At 35.9% G+C, this 18,301-nt stretch overlaps 1 pseudogene; it reads right to left on the bottom strand.

Moving 5' to 3' along the window:
* Window positions 1–3,862: 3,862 nt before the first annotated feature.
* LOC144305115 (ATP synthase F(1) complex catalytic subunit beta, mitochondrial pseudogene) lies at window positions 3,863–6,514 on the bottom strand (annotated as a pseudogene).
* Between the last annotated feature and the right edge of the window lie 11,787 nt (window positions 6,515–18,301).

The raw sequence follows: 18,301 nt of genomic DNA, 5'->3' as shown, positions 1-18,301 counted from the left end.
CCTAAAAAAAAGAGTGAGGCATAATGTGTTCATGGATTAGAAGACTAAACATAACAAAAAGATCTATCTTCTGAGATTGGTCTATAGGTTTTATATTATTCCTATGAAAATTGCAGGAATGTTTTTAGTACACATAGACTAGTTTGCTCTAAAATTTATTTGGAAAGGAATAAGTTCTAGGCTCTAGAATAAATAAAAATTTTGAAAAAGTGAGGATAGGTTATTATAGCTGATATTTAGTACATAACTATATTAATCAAGATAGTGTATTAGTAGTGCAACAATAGACATAGAGATGAATAGAACTGTGTAGAGAACCCAGAAGTGCCCGACCAATTTTGACAAAGATATAAAAGCAAATCAGTGGAGAAAGGACAGGCTTTTTTTTTTTTTTTTTTTTTTTTAGGACAGGCTTTTTACATATGGTGCGAAAGCAATCAGTATCTAGAGGCAAAAATGAATGAAGGAAGAAAGGAAAAATAAATCTGATCTGAAATCTATACCTTATAGAAACATTGAGTCAAAAGAGAATATAGAGTTTATTATAAAACTATAAAACTTTCATTAAAAAAGTAGGAATAAGTCTTTGGAATGTAAGGCTAAGGCAAAGGATGTTTATATCTGAGACTAACGTCTTGCTCTATTAAAAATAATAAACACCTCATAAAATTTTTAAAATTAAATCTTTTGCTATGTAAAAGACTCTGCTTATAGAATAATAATAAAAAAGCTACAGACTGATGATTCAATGTGTAAACCACATATCTGGTAAAGGGTTAGTAATTTAATTACATAAAAAACTCTCAGAACTCAAAAGTTAAAAATGTCTTCCAGTGGGATATTGGCTAAAAAATTACAGTACATCCATACCATGCAATGCTACTCAAGCAACATAAATAACAACAACAACAACAACAACAACAAATTATTGGTAAGTGTATTGACTTGGATGAATCTGCAGGAAATTATGTTAAATGAAATACTAAATAACCAAGGAATATATACTGTATGATTCCATTTATATGACGTTCTTAAAATGAAAATGATATTAATGTAGAACAGACTATTTGTTTCCAGGAGTAAAAGGCAAGAAGGGAAGTAGATTTGGCTGTAAAAGGGTAACACAGGGAGGGATCTTTGTGGTGACATAACTCTTATATGCCTTGATTGTAAAAATGTTATGCTACAGTTTTGCAAGGTTTCTGTTGGGGGAAACTGGGTGAAGAGTACATTAGATATTTTTGTATTATGTCTTACAAATGGAATTGATCTACAGTCATTTCAAAATAAAAAGTTTCAACAACAAATAGAAATTTACATTCTATAATTATGTTACTTATAATACCAATTATATTTAATGCTTAAAATATCATGTAAGACTTGTGTAAATCATCTAACAGTGAAAATAAAACACTATACAGAAAATGTACAAAAACCCAAATAAGTGAGGGTATAAATCACACTTGTGGATTGGAAAACTCTATTTTAAAGAAATCATTTTTTTTTCAAATTTGTCTATTGATTCAATGCAATAGCAAATATATTTTTCAGAGATTTAAGTCAACAGATTCTTTCAGACAATATTTTGGATATCTATCTATATATCAGTTTTCACTAAGGGTGCTGTAAATAAAGCAAGGCCAGTGATTAAGACCTTTCATTCTTGGAGTTAAATTCAACTGAAATGTGTCATGTTTTCATCAGAGGCCTTGTATGAAATGTTTTGTATGAACACTATTGACAACTGCCAAAATTAGAAATAACCCAAATGCTTATCAATAGTCAAATGGATACAAATAAACTGTTTCAAACACATATCATGCAACTACATGAATTAATTTCATAAATGCAATGTTGAACAAAAAAATCCAGAGCCCAAAATTGCATATTATATATATATATATATAATATAATATATATATATATAATGTTCAAAAAGAGCCAAAATTCATCTATATTACTAGAACTGAGAATTGAGGGGTGCTTAATGATGTCAAGAGAACAGGAGGGGGTTTCTGGACTTATGATAATGGTTTGGTTTTTATTCTGAATTTGTTTATATTTAGTTGATGTGATCTACTTGGGAAAATGTATCAAGTTGTACTCACATGATGGGTGCACTTATGGATATATGCTATCACTTTAACAAAAACAGTTTCAGTATAAAAGCTTCATGATTATGTAATTCAATAATTGAAATCATTATCAAATAGGTATCACTGGGTAAATAAATAACTGAACTTCTTAATATTATATAACTCATCAAGTTATTTACACATATATGTATACAGAGTTCATTTTATAATAAAAATTGCACTGTGTTTGGATAAGCTGTGTTCCCCAAATCTATAGGACCATGGGTAAGTTAAACTTGAAAATTGTGTTTCTTCTCTCTCTCTCTCTCTCTCTCTTTTTGCTTTTAAGTAGGCTCTAAACCCTGGTGGAGCCCAACACAGGGCTTGAACTCATGACCTTGAGATCAAGACATGAGCTGAGATCAAGAGTCAGATGCTTAACCAAGTGAACCCCCCAGGTGCCTTTTGTTTCTTATTTTAAAAGAACATAATTAGATTGACATCTCTAAAATTCTCATCCCTCAAAAACTGTTTGCAAGGCATATGATGTTTCTATAAGCTGTTTGCAAAATATTTAAAATGCAACATCTTTTCAGTTTATAATCTAAAATTTTGAATACATCAGAGAAACCTGAAATGGTCTTGTATTTAAATGTATTTTATTGCATAACATGTTACTTTCTTTGCAGATTTGATTTAAAGGAAATGTTTATGTTCCTCAGGATAAAAGAACCACGAACTGCATATTAGCCAACCTAATGTGATAGTTTTAGTTCTAGTTCTGGCATAAAGCAGCTTTGTAACCTTGAAAAGTCATAATTTTTTTTTTTTTTTGGTCTCAGATTCCTAATTCTTTGAATGAATAATACATACCCTTCCACTCAAATGGCTCATGTATGGATTAAATAAGATAACATAAATTAAAATCTATAAAGCAATCTACAAGTATGAATGTAGTTACTATTGTTACCCTTATTACTGTAGGATTTCATATCAACCTTTGTTTTTCTTGATTTTAAAGGAGAGAATGTAGAATGATCGTATGTATAGATATACACAAACACACCCTTAATTAGGCAGTTGGAAAGAAAATGTAGTACAATTTGTTTCCTTTTTCTACTACTGAAGCTCTGCTTTGCTCATTACCCTTCCATTACTTTCCCTTCATTTTCCTCCCATGGGGCAAATGAAGATAAGCTCCTGTTGATAGTTCATGAATTTCAATTTATATACCCAGGGGCAGGGCATTTTCGAGGGAATGTTCCCAATGCTGGAACTTCTTGCCACTTGTGCTTTCAGAGATCCCATGTTTAAACCTTCAGGCCAATATGTAAATCTGTTTTTGTTCCTCTAAACAGAAGACTTGTGGGTATTTCAAAACAGATATGCATTAAATAAGTATTTATTCAATGTTACAGATGTTAGAAGTGAGAGACTTTCCCTGGGACAAATAAAGTGAATGAGACAGCAGGGACCGAGGCTGCATTTCCAAGTGCCTGGGCCTGAACAAGTGTCCACCAGGCAAAGCATAATGGAAAGGACTATCTCATTGTCAAAAGAACATGCGCATGTGCCTAGGAAGAGTCATTGAAGTGCAATCCCAAAATGCTTAGCGCTGTTTTCTCAGTGTTGGGATTTCAATTGGCATTTACTTTCTTCTTCCTATCTTTACACAGTTACCATGATTTCACAACTAGTATGTAATTTCTATATAAATTTTATATAAAGACTATATAAAGAAACTATTTTATGGTAAAAAAATAATGCTATTTCAGTACAACCCAATATCCTTACAATAAATAGCTTTATTGATTTATAAAAACTAGTATGCACACTGTTTAAAGAATAACTAGAAGTGAGAAATTATTACACAGGCTCTACATAGTCTCCAGCTTGTAAAATACTGTATAGGCATACCTTGTAGATAATGCAGATTTGGTTTCAGACGATCATAATAAAGTGAATATTGCAATAAAGTAAATACCAGAATAAGGCAAGTCACATTACTTTTTGGTTTCCCAATGCTTAAAAATTTCTGTTTACACTATACTGTAGTCTATTGTGTGTAATACCATTATGTCTAGATAGATAGATAGATGATAGATAGATAGATGATAGATAGATAGATACATAGATACATAGATAGATGATAGCATATATAGATACTAATAGATTTATTACTAAAACTTGGTAGCCATCATCTGAGCTTTTAGCAAATCATAATCTTTTTGCTGGTAGAGAGTCTTGCCTTGATGTTGACGGCTGATGACTGATTGGGGTGATGGCTGGTGAAAGCTTGGGGTGGTGTGCCAATTTCTGAAAATAAGACAATAAAGTTTGCAGCATCAATTCACTTTTTTTTTGGAGGGGTGTACATTTTATTGGAAACCTTCAATACTCTTCAGACAGAACACAATGTCTTCAGCTGAGGCTCTCATGTGGCCTACAGAACAAACTGAGATTTTTTGATTCAGGGCAAAGAGAGGGACAGCATAGAAAATCAGTGCTTAGTTTGCCAAAAGGACCCTCTCACCAATGCTCTTCAGCCAGCTTATCAGCTTTTACCATAGTTTCTCCAATGGGTCCCACCTTAGAGAAGGCCTGTTCTGGGAGGTGGTCATATTTACCTGCCAAAATCTGCTGGAATCCTTTGATGGTCTCCTTCATAGGTACCAGCTTCCCCATATGATCTGTGAAAACCCTAGCAATTCAGAATGGCTGACACAAGAAACTCTGTATTTTCTGTGCATGGGACACAGTCAACTGGTCTTGCTCAGAAAGTTCATCCATACCCAGGACGGCAATGATGTCCTGGAACAATATGTAGTACTGTAGGATCTATTGGACTCTCATGGGCAACATCATAATATTCATTTGCATAACATTGGTATCCATGATTTGAGAGGTCAAATTCAGAGGGTCAAAAACTAGATAGATGAGCAACTGAGCAATAGCATGGGACAACACATTAAATGGGCAAAGGTAGTAGCCGAGGAGGGTCAGCCAAGTCATCAGCAGGCACATAGATAACCTGTACAGAGGTAACAGATCCCTTTTTGGTGGTGGTGATTCCTTCCTATGTTGTACCCATGTCAGTGGCCAAGGCATAGCCCACAGCAGAAGAAATTCTGCACAGTAAAGCAGACACCGCAGAGCCAGCCTGGGTGAAGCAAAAGGTATTATCAACAAATGACAGTATATTGTGACCCTCTTGGTCTCTGAAGTATTCAGCAATAGTCAGTCCATTTAGAGCTACCCAGGCATGAGCCCTAGATGGTTCATTCATTTGACCACACACCAGTGCTACCTTGGGGGAAGCATCTTTTAAGTTGATAACACCAGATTCAATTACTTCATAGTATGTCATTGCCTTCACAGTTCCTCTTCACAACACCAACAAATACAAAGTGACCACCATAGGCTTTGATGACATTGTTGATTAGCTCCATGATCAATACTGTCTTGCCAATTCTAGCACCACCAAGGAGCTCAGTTTTGTCACCCTTGGCACAGGGAGCCAGCAGATCCACAACCTTGATACCAGTAACCAGAATTTCCTGCTCCACACTCATCTCTATGAACTCAGGAGCCTCAGCATGAATAGGTGTAAACTGTTGGTTTTGATGGGAGCTCCCTCATTAGCAGGTTTTCCAATGACATTCATGATTCTGTTCAACGTCTCAGAACCAAGGGGAATTTTGACTGGTGTAATAGAATCCAGGACTTTCTGGCCTCTAACTAAGCCTTCAGTATCATCCATAGCAATAGTCCTCACTGTGCTCTCACCCAAATTCTGGGCCACCTCCAAAACCAGTCTGGTCTCTTTGCCTTGCTCTTCCAGTGGATTTAGGTTGGGTGGTAATCGTTCATCAAACTGGACACCCACCACTGCACTGATGACTGCCACTACATCCCCAGTGGCAGCCCCTCCCTTCAGAGAAGGAGATGTTTGGGTGGTATAGTTTCTGGCAGGTGGGAGTGCTGCTGGAGTGGCCCATAGTAAGACCCGGACTTGGGGTAGCAGTGCTGAAGGGCTGAGTCCCCACAAGGCCCTGGCGGCCAGAGTAGCAGTTACACAAACTACAAAACCCAAGATGGCAGAACCTTAGTGTGAACTCTAACTTGCCATTCAGTTTCTCTGTAGCACGTGATGCTGTGATAGCATTTTACCCCCAGTAGACCTTCTTTCAAAATTGGAGTCAATTTTTTCAAAGCCCACCCCTGCTTTATCAACTAATAAGAATTAGAAAAAAATTTGTTGTTATTTCAACAATACTCACTGCAACTTCACCAAGAATAGTTTCCATCTCAAGCAACCACTTTCTTTGTTCATCCTTAAGAAGTAGCTTATATGTGAAAATTTTATCATGACCTTGTAACAGTCCGGTAATGTCTTCAGGCTCCATCTCCAATTCTAGTTTTCTTGTTGTGTCCACCATAGTGGACTTATTTCCTCCATGGAAGTCTTGAACCCCTCAGAGTCTTCCAGGAGAGTTCGAATCAACTTCTTCCAAACTCCTATTAGTGGTGATATCTGGCCACTTTCCATGAATCTTAAGTGTTTTTAATGGCATCTAAAATGGTAGGTCCTTTCCAAAAGGTTTTCAATGTACTTTATCCAGATCCATCAGAGGAATCACAGCTAATGGCAGCTATAATCTTATGAAATGTATTTCTTCTTTTTTTAAGGTGTTATTTATTTATTCATGAGAGATACAGAGAGAGGCAGAGACACAGGCAGAAGGAGAAGTAGGCTCCCTGTGAGTAGTTCGATGTGGGACATGATCTCTGGACCAGAATCACACCCTGAGCCAAAGGCAGATGCTCAACCAATAAGCCATCCCGGTGCCCCCAAATGTATTTCTTAAATAGTAAGGCTAGAAAGTTACTCTTTGATCCATGCACTACAAAATGGATGTTATGTTAGTAGGCATGAAAACAACATTAATCTCATTGTACATCTCCATTAGAACTCTTGGGTGACCATGTACATTGTCAATGAGTAGTAATATTTTGAAATAAATCCTTTCTGTTTTTATTTATTCAAGATAGTCACAGAGAGAGAGAGGCAGAGACACAGGCAGACCCCACGCACCGGGAGCCCGAACGTGGGATTCGATCCCGGGTCTCCAGGATCGCGCCCTGGGCCAAAGGCAGGCGCTAGGCCGCTGCACCACCCAGGGATCCCTCCTTTCTGTTTTTAGCAGTAGGTTTCTACAGTGGGCTTAAATTACTCAGTAAGCGGGAACACCTGGGTGGCTCAGCGATTGAGTATTGGTCTGCCTTTAGCTCAGGTGGTAATCCCAGAGTCCCGGGATCGAGTCCCATGTCAGGCTCCCTGCATGGAGCCTGCTTCTCCCTCTGCTTATGTCTCTGCCTCTTTCTCTGTGTCTCTCATGAATAAATAAATAAAATCTTAAAAAAAATATTCAGTAAACCATGTTGTAAATAGATGTGTTGCCATCTAGCCTTCTTGTTCCATTTCTAGAGCATAGACAGAATAGATTTAGCGTAATTCTTAGGTCCTAGAATTTTCAAAATAATAAATGACCATTGGCTGCAACCTAAGTCACGATCTACATTAGCCCCTGAAGGGAGAGCCAGCTAGTCCTTTGAATCTTTGAAGCCAGGCACTGACTTCTTCTCTCCAGCTATGGAAGTCCTAGATGGCATCTTTTTCCATATAAGCCTCTCTCATCTACACTGAAAAATCTATTGTTTAGTGCAATGACTTTCATTTATTTTCTTTAGGTAGATTTTCTGGATTATTTGCTGCAGCTTCTATACCAGCACTTACTGTTTCATCTTATACTTTTATGTTATGGAGATGGCTTCTTTCATTAAGCCCCATGAACCATCCTCGGCTACTTTCAAACTTCTCTTCCTTTGATTTTTCACCTTTCTCAGACTTCACAGAATTGAAGAGAATTAGAGTTTTGCTCTGGACCAGGCTTTGGCTTAAGGGAATGTTATGGTCAGTTTAATCTTTTATCCAAACCACTCAAGTTTTCTCCATATCAGCAATCAAGTTGTTTTGCTTTCCTATCATTTATGTGTTCACTAAAGTAACAGTTTCAAATTCCTTCAATAACTTTTGCTTTGTCTTTAAAACTTGGCTAAAAAATAAAATAAAATAAAATAAAACTTGGCTAATTCTTTAATATAAGACCCATCGCTTTTGGCCTATCTTAGCTTTCAACATGACTTTTTTACTAAGATTAATTATTTCTAGCTTTTAATTTCAAGTGAGACATGCAACTAACTCCTCCTTATTTGAACACTTAGAGACCATTATAGGGCTATTTGGCTTAACTTCAATATTATTGTGTTTCAGGAAATGAGAGCCTTGAGGAAAGAGAGAGAGACAGAGAAACAGTCAGTCAGTGGAGCAGTCAAAACACAGAGAACATTTAGTGATTAAGTTCACTGTCTTATTTGGGGACAGTTTTTGACTCCTGAAAACAATTATGATAGAAACATCAAAGATGTCTGATAGCAGTTCAGTCACATCTTTAGACTCCATCTCTGATTACAAACTACCATAACAATACAATAATAATTTAAAAGTTTGAAATATCGTGAAGATTACCAAAGTGTGATACAAAAACATCAAGTGAGCAAATATTGTGGAAAAAATGGTGCTGATAGACTTGGTTGCCACAGGGTTGCCACAAATCTTCTATTTATAAAAAATGCAATATCTGTGAAACACAACAAAGCAATGGAAAATAAAATGAGGTATATTTTTTCAGGAGCACACAGAACATATATGAAATTTTCTAATGTTCTAAGGCACAGTGGGAGGCTCAAAAAAATGACCGTGAAACAATCACAGAGGTGACATTCTATGATCCCAATGTGACAGCAAAATAATTATATCTAAACTCTTGTCATTTGGAAATATCAAAACATATTTCTAAATAACTAATGGGAAACAGAAATTGTAATTGAATAAACTAAGCATTAGAATCGAAAGAAAGTGAAAGCTTTTTATGCATTAACACAGAGAAGACCAAAGTTTGACTTTGAGGGAAAGTTATACCATCAGTAGACATTACATATCAAAATACATATATGTAGACATATTTGCAGACCACCTGGCCCTCAGACACATATGTCCCTGGAGGAAATAGCTCTGCACAGATACAGGATGGCTACGGGCAAGCCTGGGTGGGAGGCTGGGACCCGGGGTCATGAGCTCCTGGAAAAAAGAAAAAAATATATGTTTTTTTTCTTTTGCATATATATATTATATTAAAGTATGACTTAAGCATTTTGATTACAAAAATCAGAAAAAGTAAAATAAAAAAATTTAAAAATGATTGATTTAAGAAAAATGAGAATTAGAACTTATAAAATAAAAAAAACATAAAGACCAAAGACAGAATTGTCAAGAACATAATCTACAAATTTAAGAAGAATAATAAAATAGTAAATAATTTTGAATAAGGATGGAAGAAAGTATAGGTAAGTAACAATGGAATTGAAAGGAAGAGTATAGCTATGTTTAGAATGGAAAAAAATCATAAAAATACTCATATCCATAGTAGTATAAAGCTAATCAAACATTTATTAGAAAAAATATATTTTAAGATATTTTTTGAAACTTAAATAAAATTGACTTCTAAATATTAAAGAAATCAAACTGGCAATTAAAAGTCTAACCACAAAAATATAGTTGTTTTTCAGATAAATTTTTATCAAACTCAGGATCATACCAAAAAGTAGTATATTTTATGAATACAGATATATGTTACAAACTATAAAGACATGAATGTCATTAATACAGTTACTTGTAATTATCTTTGTAAGTAAATAAGCATGAAGAGATGGAGAAGAAAACTTCATGTATAATTGCCTAAAAAAAGTAAATGGACATTTGAAAAAATAAGAAAATGTTAATGTATCTTTAATCTTTGTGTTGGGTCAGAAAGGGTTCTGAATAAATTTCCCCTAAAATGTGCCACTTAGGCACATGAAATATTTTGAGCGGAAAACAATCAAGACCTAGCAAACTCAAGAAAAATTTTTACCTCTCCCTAAAGCACCTAAAATAATTCAGATAGGGGCCTGGTGCAGAAAGAGAGCTACTACCAACAGATAACTTTTTTATCTGAATGAACTATCTGTATGGAAGGATAAACTTCCAATTACCATCTTCTCTTCTTTTTTTGTCCTATAACTCACTCTCCTTGCCTTTGAGACCCCACAGCTCAATCCCATTCCTGAGCTCAAGATGCCATATAAGCTTCAATTGCCCAGCTTGTTCTTGGTGTTTCATACTCTAATGGGGCCCCCATATATATGCAATTATTTTTTTCTTCCGCTAATCTATTTTATGTTAATGTGATTACTAATAGACCAGTCAAAGAACTTAGAAAGTTAGAAGGGAATTCATTTCCTCCTCAACAAGTGCATAAGTATATATTTTGTTTTTCTGTAATTTGTAAGTTTCAAATTTTATTTAAAAGATAAATATGAAAAATAGAGTGTGGATAGGAGTATATAAGCATAAACCGATGAAGTGCTTACAAAAAATGTTAAGCAAGGTAAGGAAGTAGTAGTGTCATAGACTGAAAAAACATTTTTCCCCCTTATATGGTTGATGAACAGCTTGAACAAAAATCTATTTTGCTAAGCATTTCATATCATTATGAATTCAGACAAAGGGCAAGGAGAGTTTTTGCTGATCTCTGGTCATTTTTTAGGCATTCCATTTTCCATGAACTTGACATAAATGACCTAATTAATCTTCACTCTGATTCCATGGAGAAGTAATATACCCAATACACAGGGAATAGCTCAATGAAAGGTAAATAATCTGCCTAATTTCAATTTTTAGTAATCGGTGGGAAAGGTTTACTCCAAAATCAGTTTAACTCCAAAATGTATGTCCTTTTCACTATAGCTTAGTAATAACCTGTTGTTGATAATGATGATGATGATGACGACGACAATAGCAGCTACCGTGTTTAGGCACTGATTCAAATGCTTCAATATGTGATATCTGAATTAGTTCTCAAAAGAACTTCTTATTTTATTATCTCATTTTACACATAAGGAATTTGAGGTTTAGAAAGAGCAAATAAAGTGTCTAGTGTGTCACTGCCAGTGCTCTAGAACCACAAATACAGAGTTCAAAGTCAAGGCTTGTGACATTAAATACTAGATTGACTCTCACAAAGTAAGTTAGAACCTGGTAGTAGGTGAGACAGACCCAGTTTTAATTCGAACCTGGTAGTAGGTGAGACAGACCCAGTTTTAATTCGTCTGCCGCACAGACAGTGTTTAGAAGCCCTCTTTCAGACTTCCACTGACAAGGTCAAAAAGTGTAGTGTTCTCTTTACTCTAGGAGAAGGCACCATGGTCAAGACCTCCAGTGGATGGAAAGGCTGTACTCGATCTGCACAATGAATCATGGTAAGTAGAATATTTCACAGAAGCCATATAACTTTTCTCTGACTGTCCCTTACGTCAAGCCTTAACACCAGCCTCTGATTTACAGTTGGCAGAAATGGTGGATCTTTAAGTGATTTTATGTTTTATGACTTCACACAGATCTATCTTGGAGTCAAATGAAATAAACACAAGATGATGCTCCATTTGCAGACCTGGTCTTCTTCTTGATTCAGTGAGTAAAGGGAATATCGTACAGAAGGAACTCAGCCTCTATGAGTACCAGTTTCCTCATCATGAACATGGAGTAAGTAAGGCAATGAGGTACATGAAAAGAGCATTGCAAATTGCAAGCTATCATTTTAACATTGGTTACTATGATTTTAGGGGACAATGCTTTATTTTTATTTCCTTTTCTTCCTTCAAGGAGAACTATGGTTCCTCTTCTGTCTTCCCTTCTTCCCTGCCCAGTGAAATTCTTACTTTTAAATAAAAAGGGGAGAAAGAACAGAATTGATTAGATCTATTCAGCACCTCAGCCCTTGTTTCCATATTTTATGTCACTAACCATCAGAAAATCAATTTCAAAATTCCACTTTCTAGAGATATTTAATGAGAATGGAATTGCAGAACTGAAGAACAAGTTAGAAGCCAGGATTAGGGAATGTTTACTTATATAGAAAATGGATGAAACAGAGGGTTGAGAGAGAGAAGAGGGCAAGAGGACAAGGCGAAGGGATAGAAAGGGAGGGGGGAAGAGAGGGAAAACATCAGAAAAAAGACATAACATTGAGAATCCCACATATTTAATTATGTGGTTTTAGAAAGCAGACAAATTTAAGAAGGTGGCAGGATAGAAGCAATCAGTTAAAAAGATAGTAAAAAGAAGATAATTGTGTCAATAACATAGTATTATATGATATCATTATCTACAAATTATTGAGGGTCTAATATGAACCTTATTACTTGTTGCACATATTTAACTAATCACCAAAAGAATGCTATTGTCAGTTAATCAGAGATTAGTGGATTGGTACTAATTTACTCAGTTATGTCTAGAGCAATAGGGTCACATACCACAAACCTAACTATACATGTGTTGAGACATTACAGGGAAGAGACAGCAGGCAATATGGTTCAAGAAAAGAAATAGGCACCAAAACAAAGAACTGATCAAATTTTTTAAAACCTAGCTAATTTTTATGGTAATTATATGGGTCAGTGTAGGTGAAATATAACCACAGATTCTATAGTTGTTTCTAAATGTTCGTAAATGAACACTGACATAGCTGTCAGTGGAATGTGTTATAGTGATCTATCATTGAAGGTTCTGCTGACCCTCGAAGACATGTAATCAACTCTCACAGTCTCAACATCCATCTCCTCTCTACCTCACAAAATGCCACCCCCCTTCTTGCTGACCCCCATTCAGGAATAGCTATAAATAGCTATTGTCAGGAACACATTTTTTATAAAAATTTACCAATTCTTAAACCAGATCCAGTAAAATAGATATTTTCACAAGCAGACACGTACTGACTCTGCTAGTTTTTTTCTCCCAATTCTTACTCATCCGAAGACCATAAAATCATCCCCCTTAACTATTTTCCCTTTCCCCAAGTGGCTTCAGGCTACTAAACCTTCTCATAACTGGAGTAGTCACACACACACACACACACACACACACACACACACAGCTAAAGAATATTCAATATGGATTGAACATACAGATCTTAAAATTTTTTGTTGCTCTGATTGTTGGTTGTAGTGGCTAATGCAAATATAGCATCATTAGCATATGATGAAAACTTTCAGTGGCCAAAATTCCCTTGAAACAATGCAGAGGAAAGATTTTTTTAAGAAGTTAAAAAAACAGAAATGCTTGATGGGTTTATTGTTTGTGTCCCACAATTCCTAAACTAGAACCCCAGCCAAGAAGACTGAGGACAAGAAGTCAGTTTTTTCTGCTTTCAAGTAAAAACCACATAAACATGTGTGTGACACACACATTCATGTACATACACTATTTATTTATTTATTTATTTATTTATTTATTTATTTATACTTAAATTCATTTATTTAAAATATAGTATATTATTAGTTTCAGAAAGAGAGATCAGTGATTCATCAGTCTTATATAACATCCAGCTCATTATATCACGTGCTCTCCTTCATGTCTATCACCCAGTTATTCCCCAACCCTCCTCCATAGTGACCCTCAGTTTGTTTCCTATGATTAAGAGTCTTTTTAAAAGTATTATATTTATTTGTTTGTTTGTTTGTTTATTTATTTATTCATGAGAGACACAGAGAAAGGCAGAGACACAGGCAGAGGGAGAAGCAGACTCCCTGCGGGGAGCCCGTTGGAGGACTGGATCCCAGGACTATGGGGTCACAACCAGAACCAAAGGCAGACGCTCAACCACTGAGCCACCCAGGTGCCCCTGATTAAGAGTCTCTTATGATCTGTCTTGTCTCCTTCTCTGATTCTTTTTTATACATATTTGTATATCATAGGTTTTCTTTTTCAGAATGGAGGCTGACACAGAGTTTAGGCTTCAAGATGTTTATTACAGATAAAAACCTTTAGAAAGAAAAGAGAAGACCAAGGATTGGGCTGAGGTAAAGGATGCACTATGATGCTGAAATGATAAAGCTTCTATCAACCTGGAGGGGAACTCTAGAGTGACTATTGGCAGGCAGATTACCCCATGTCAGGTAGAAACATCTGGACCTTTCTGTCCTCATCTTGCTCAATGACTGGTTGTAAACAATCCAAAGAAGTTGAAGAAGAGCATAATATACCACCCCAAGATATGCCTCTTTGGCATAAGGATTATTTTGAGCTGATTATTTTTAAGAAACAGAAGATATAGGAAGAGTTCTGAAAACTAAGTAGGTTAATCTTTCCTCAAGATACATCTCTATTTGTAAAGAAAATCTGAATTTGTAAGGTTGTCCTCCTCTCTCTATACCTAGAAGTGCAGGGTGGCCAAATTCCTAGAAACTCTTACCAATGGAGAAGGCAGTGATTTAAATCTGCATAACAACCATATCCTTGTTTACTGTTTTTTTTTGCCTAATAATCTTCCATAATTGGCTTTCCTTCTCTCAACATCTTTTGTCTTTAGCTGAAGATGGCATTTAAGGTGGCTGACTTGGGCCATTTTGAGGAGTTCCTTAGTTTTCCTGGGTATCCCCCATGTATATAGGAATTATACATGTTATTTAACTTCTGTTAGATTTTTTCCTTTACTCTGTCTTTATTATGAGAGGTGGTGGTGGTAGGGAAGGCAAGGGTGTTTCAGCCAAGAACCTAGATGAATAGAGGGAAAATTATTTTGTCCCCTACTAATGGCATTATCTGGGATGCAGAGGCTCTCTGCAGCTAGAACATACTTTGAAGGAGCTACATTGGAGACTTCTGTTAAGGAGTTGGGATGAGTAAAATTGTTTTCTCCAGCTGATATCTCTGTAAAATATCACTTATAGAGCTGGTACCAATGAACAGGGTTGCAATTCATGCATTCAGGAATATCATGATGTATAGGAATTTCTAAATCCTTTCCTTGACTGACAATTTCTCCCTTTGATATCCCCAAGGAACAAATCAGGACAAATTAGTACTTTATTATTAGGTGCAGCTCCATTCTCTAATATAAAATGCTAGCAAACTAAGCAGAAGGAATTAATATCTTTCTCCCTAAACAACATAGACCTGAAGACTTAGATAGAAAATAGACCTCCTTTACCTAGTCCTAAACATTTGAAAACCATACCTGAATCCAATTCTTATTACCCATCCTGAGCAAATTTGTGAATGAGAAGATTAAGCAGAAAAGGAAAGCTAACCCCAATGGTTAGAGCAGAGATGACTTGAGATTTCTTACTTGGGCATATTGGCCAGGATCACAAACCCAAAGAATGTTCATGAAGGAGAAGAACATGCTCACATGCTCTTCTGCCATCAACTCTTTATAAAGCTCTAATCATTGCAAGCAAGGTTTCTAAATTAGGAAACCAAGTATTGCTCTCAAGCTTGTCTCAATGCCAGCATTTAGGATTTAAAGGAATCCAAGAGGAAAAGAGTAAAGAAAGAAAAATTAATTGTATTCCTGTAAAGAAAAGGAACAGACTCATACTTCTCCAAGCTTTGATTTATCCTCTCGGGCTATGATCATTAAGTCCTTTGGGAGAACAAACTCTACGGTCATGGCGCCTTAAATTATCCTGGCATTTGGCCAAGAAAGATTTGTAATTCTAATCTATAAAGTTGAAAAGTAGAGATGGGACAGGGCAGAAAGAGAGTGAATGCTTCCTCTCCTTTAGATTCTTTAATTTTTGTGCAATTAAAGAGAATATGACTTTCTAACAGACATTTTAATAAATTGCTATAATCTGCAATTTCTCTGAACACTCCCACTCTTCTAGGAACCTTATGCTATTATGTCGCTGTTGCTAAAACTTTCAGTTCTAGGTACATTTCCAATTCTCAGAATACTCTATCTCTCCTTGTCAGCCAGCTAGATACTCTAAATGAATTATAAGGTTAAAGATGGTTTTGTCTTTTTCTCCTTTAGACTGAGAGAACAAGAAGTGAAATAGGTAGAATTATGACCCCTCACCGTTAATTTCTTTTCTCTTTTCTAACAGTTGCCTGTGAAGATCTTCTAGTGCTCTGATAAACTCTTACAGAAGTGGGATTAGATGTCAAAGTAGAAGCTGCCAGGAGAACCTCTGAGAGAAGTATTGTTAGGTAAAGATGGTTTATAGCTGTTGTGCCTCAAGAGGGTCCTCTTGGTCTTGTGCCCAGAGTGGGATAAAAAGCTATGGGTTCCAGCTGAAAGCTTCATGGTTGGTGATGTTATAGGTTGAGGCAGTTTGAAATTCAAAAGTTCAATTTCAGCCTGAGGTCAGTCTCTTCTGAATGATTAATCTATGGACAAGCGGATTTTTATGTTTTTAAATAACTAATATAAGAAAGAAAATATTTGGAAGCTGGGATAGCACAGATGTGTGTGTGTATGTGTGTACATTGGCTCAAGCTGTTGGGAGCGAGGTGGGGGCAGACAGCAACTGTGACATGAAGATTGTAAGCCGATACCTTGGAAGATCTGAGCAAGTGAATGTGCCAGTGGCCTCAGGTATCTGGTGGTTTTATGAGTTGGAAACCAGGAATGGTTCTTTTACTGTATTCCAGTAAATTTCTATGAGTGACAGAGAATAGAAGCTTTAGGGCACAGTGCTGAGACAGAGGTCCACGGGATTGGTTGTTGCAAGTCTAGCAAAACATAAGCATTAAATGCTGTTAATTTGAGCCTCAGAAATCAAATGTAGTCAATTATTGTTGATGTGATTACAATGCAAATTGTACCATCAGTACTAGAGTAACTGTTCTGGAGTGGAGCAAGCCTGGGAGTCTAAGGAGGTGTACTCAGGGAAGGAAAGAAAAAAAAAAATAGAAGAGTGGTGGCTGTTTGTCTGTAGGAAGCATTGCTTCCCATTTACAGCCTTACAGCCCACAGGGCTGCCTTAGGCTGCATGCTGGTGGAAACTTTGAAAATCTTGTGGCAGTTGACGTTTGCTTATTCTTTCACATATTAATTCCTAAAACTCCATTAGGCCATAATGAAGGAAAATCAGAAACTGATCTAGGACAAGTGGAATAAACTTTTTTTCTCATTCTCTCTTCCTCTGTCTCTTATCAGAATTTTATTGCAATTTAACTGTGATAACAATGTGGATTTTTATTTTATTTTATTCTATTTTATTTTATTTTATTTTATTTTTAAGCACAAAAAAGATATTATTTCTCTAAGCTTTCTCCAAAAGAAAATTGGGCACAGGTATTCAGGGTGACATCAAAGAAAATATGTGGGCTATTGAGGGTCTGTAAGACTTTGAAGATATAGATAAAGATATAGATATGTGGATATATAGTTTCAAGAAACTCTACATTGCCTAATCTTATTTCCCATTGTCAAAAATTCCCTTTAGATAGATGTTCCCTTTAGATAGATGTTTGTATCCCTTTTCTTTGGAATTCATTTTAAAGGCAACATAGTATAGGTTGAAAATCCCAGACATTGGTTCTCTTTCCATTTTCTGACTTTGTGACCTTGGATCATAACTTATTTTTTATTTGTTTTTTTTCTTTTGTCTAATTTGAGTATCAAGATATTCATAAAATTTAAACAAAGTAATATGAAGGCAGTTGTAATGAGTAATATAGCCAGTGTGGATAGCATTCTTTACAGCAAAAATCACTTAACACCGAATGCACTACAAAATAAGAAAAACTTATAGGTTGTTCTTGTAATATGTATTTAACAGACATTAACATAATCAGTAATTAAAGAATGCATAAGGTTCATATTTTTGAATTACATATAAATTAGAAAATATTTACACAAAAATTCTTAATTAATCTGTCAGGAATCTTACTATTAACAGCTAGAAGTGCCTCTGATGGCTTAGAACAGAGAATGAATTTATTGAATGGATACTGGATGGCTGTCAGAATCACCGAGAAGTCTTTCAACCATGATCAGAGGCTACAGGACCAGAAGCAAAGCCCAAACAAGCTGTAGAACCAGTGTAGTGGGAATACCGTTACATGCACCATAACGCTTCAATCCTCACTGCTGTCATAAATGACCACCTTGGCTGTTCCTGCTGCTCCAGGAACTTCACTTTTCTATGACCAGAAAGTCAAGAAAAAGGATTATCTCGATTCCTGCTGGTATTCTTATTTGTTTTCAATCCTTTATCAAGGATTGATCTGTCTGGTTCGAGGAGCCTACCGGCCTGATTCCTAGCTGCAAGAGAGA

This window comes from Canis aureus, chromosome 35 (assembly GCF_053574225.1).
Source record: "Canis aureus isolate CA01 chromosome 35, VMU_Caureus_v.1.0, whole genome shotgun sequence".
Classification (NCBI taxonomy): domain Eukaryota; kingdom Metazoa; phylum Chordata; class Mammalia; order Carnivora; family Canidae; genus Canis; species Canis aureus.
The sequence above is the reverse complement of the archived record's forward strand: the minus strand, read 5'-3'. Positions and strand labels throughout refer to the sequence as shown.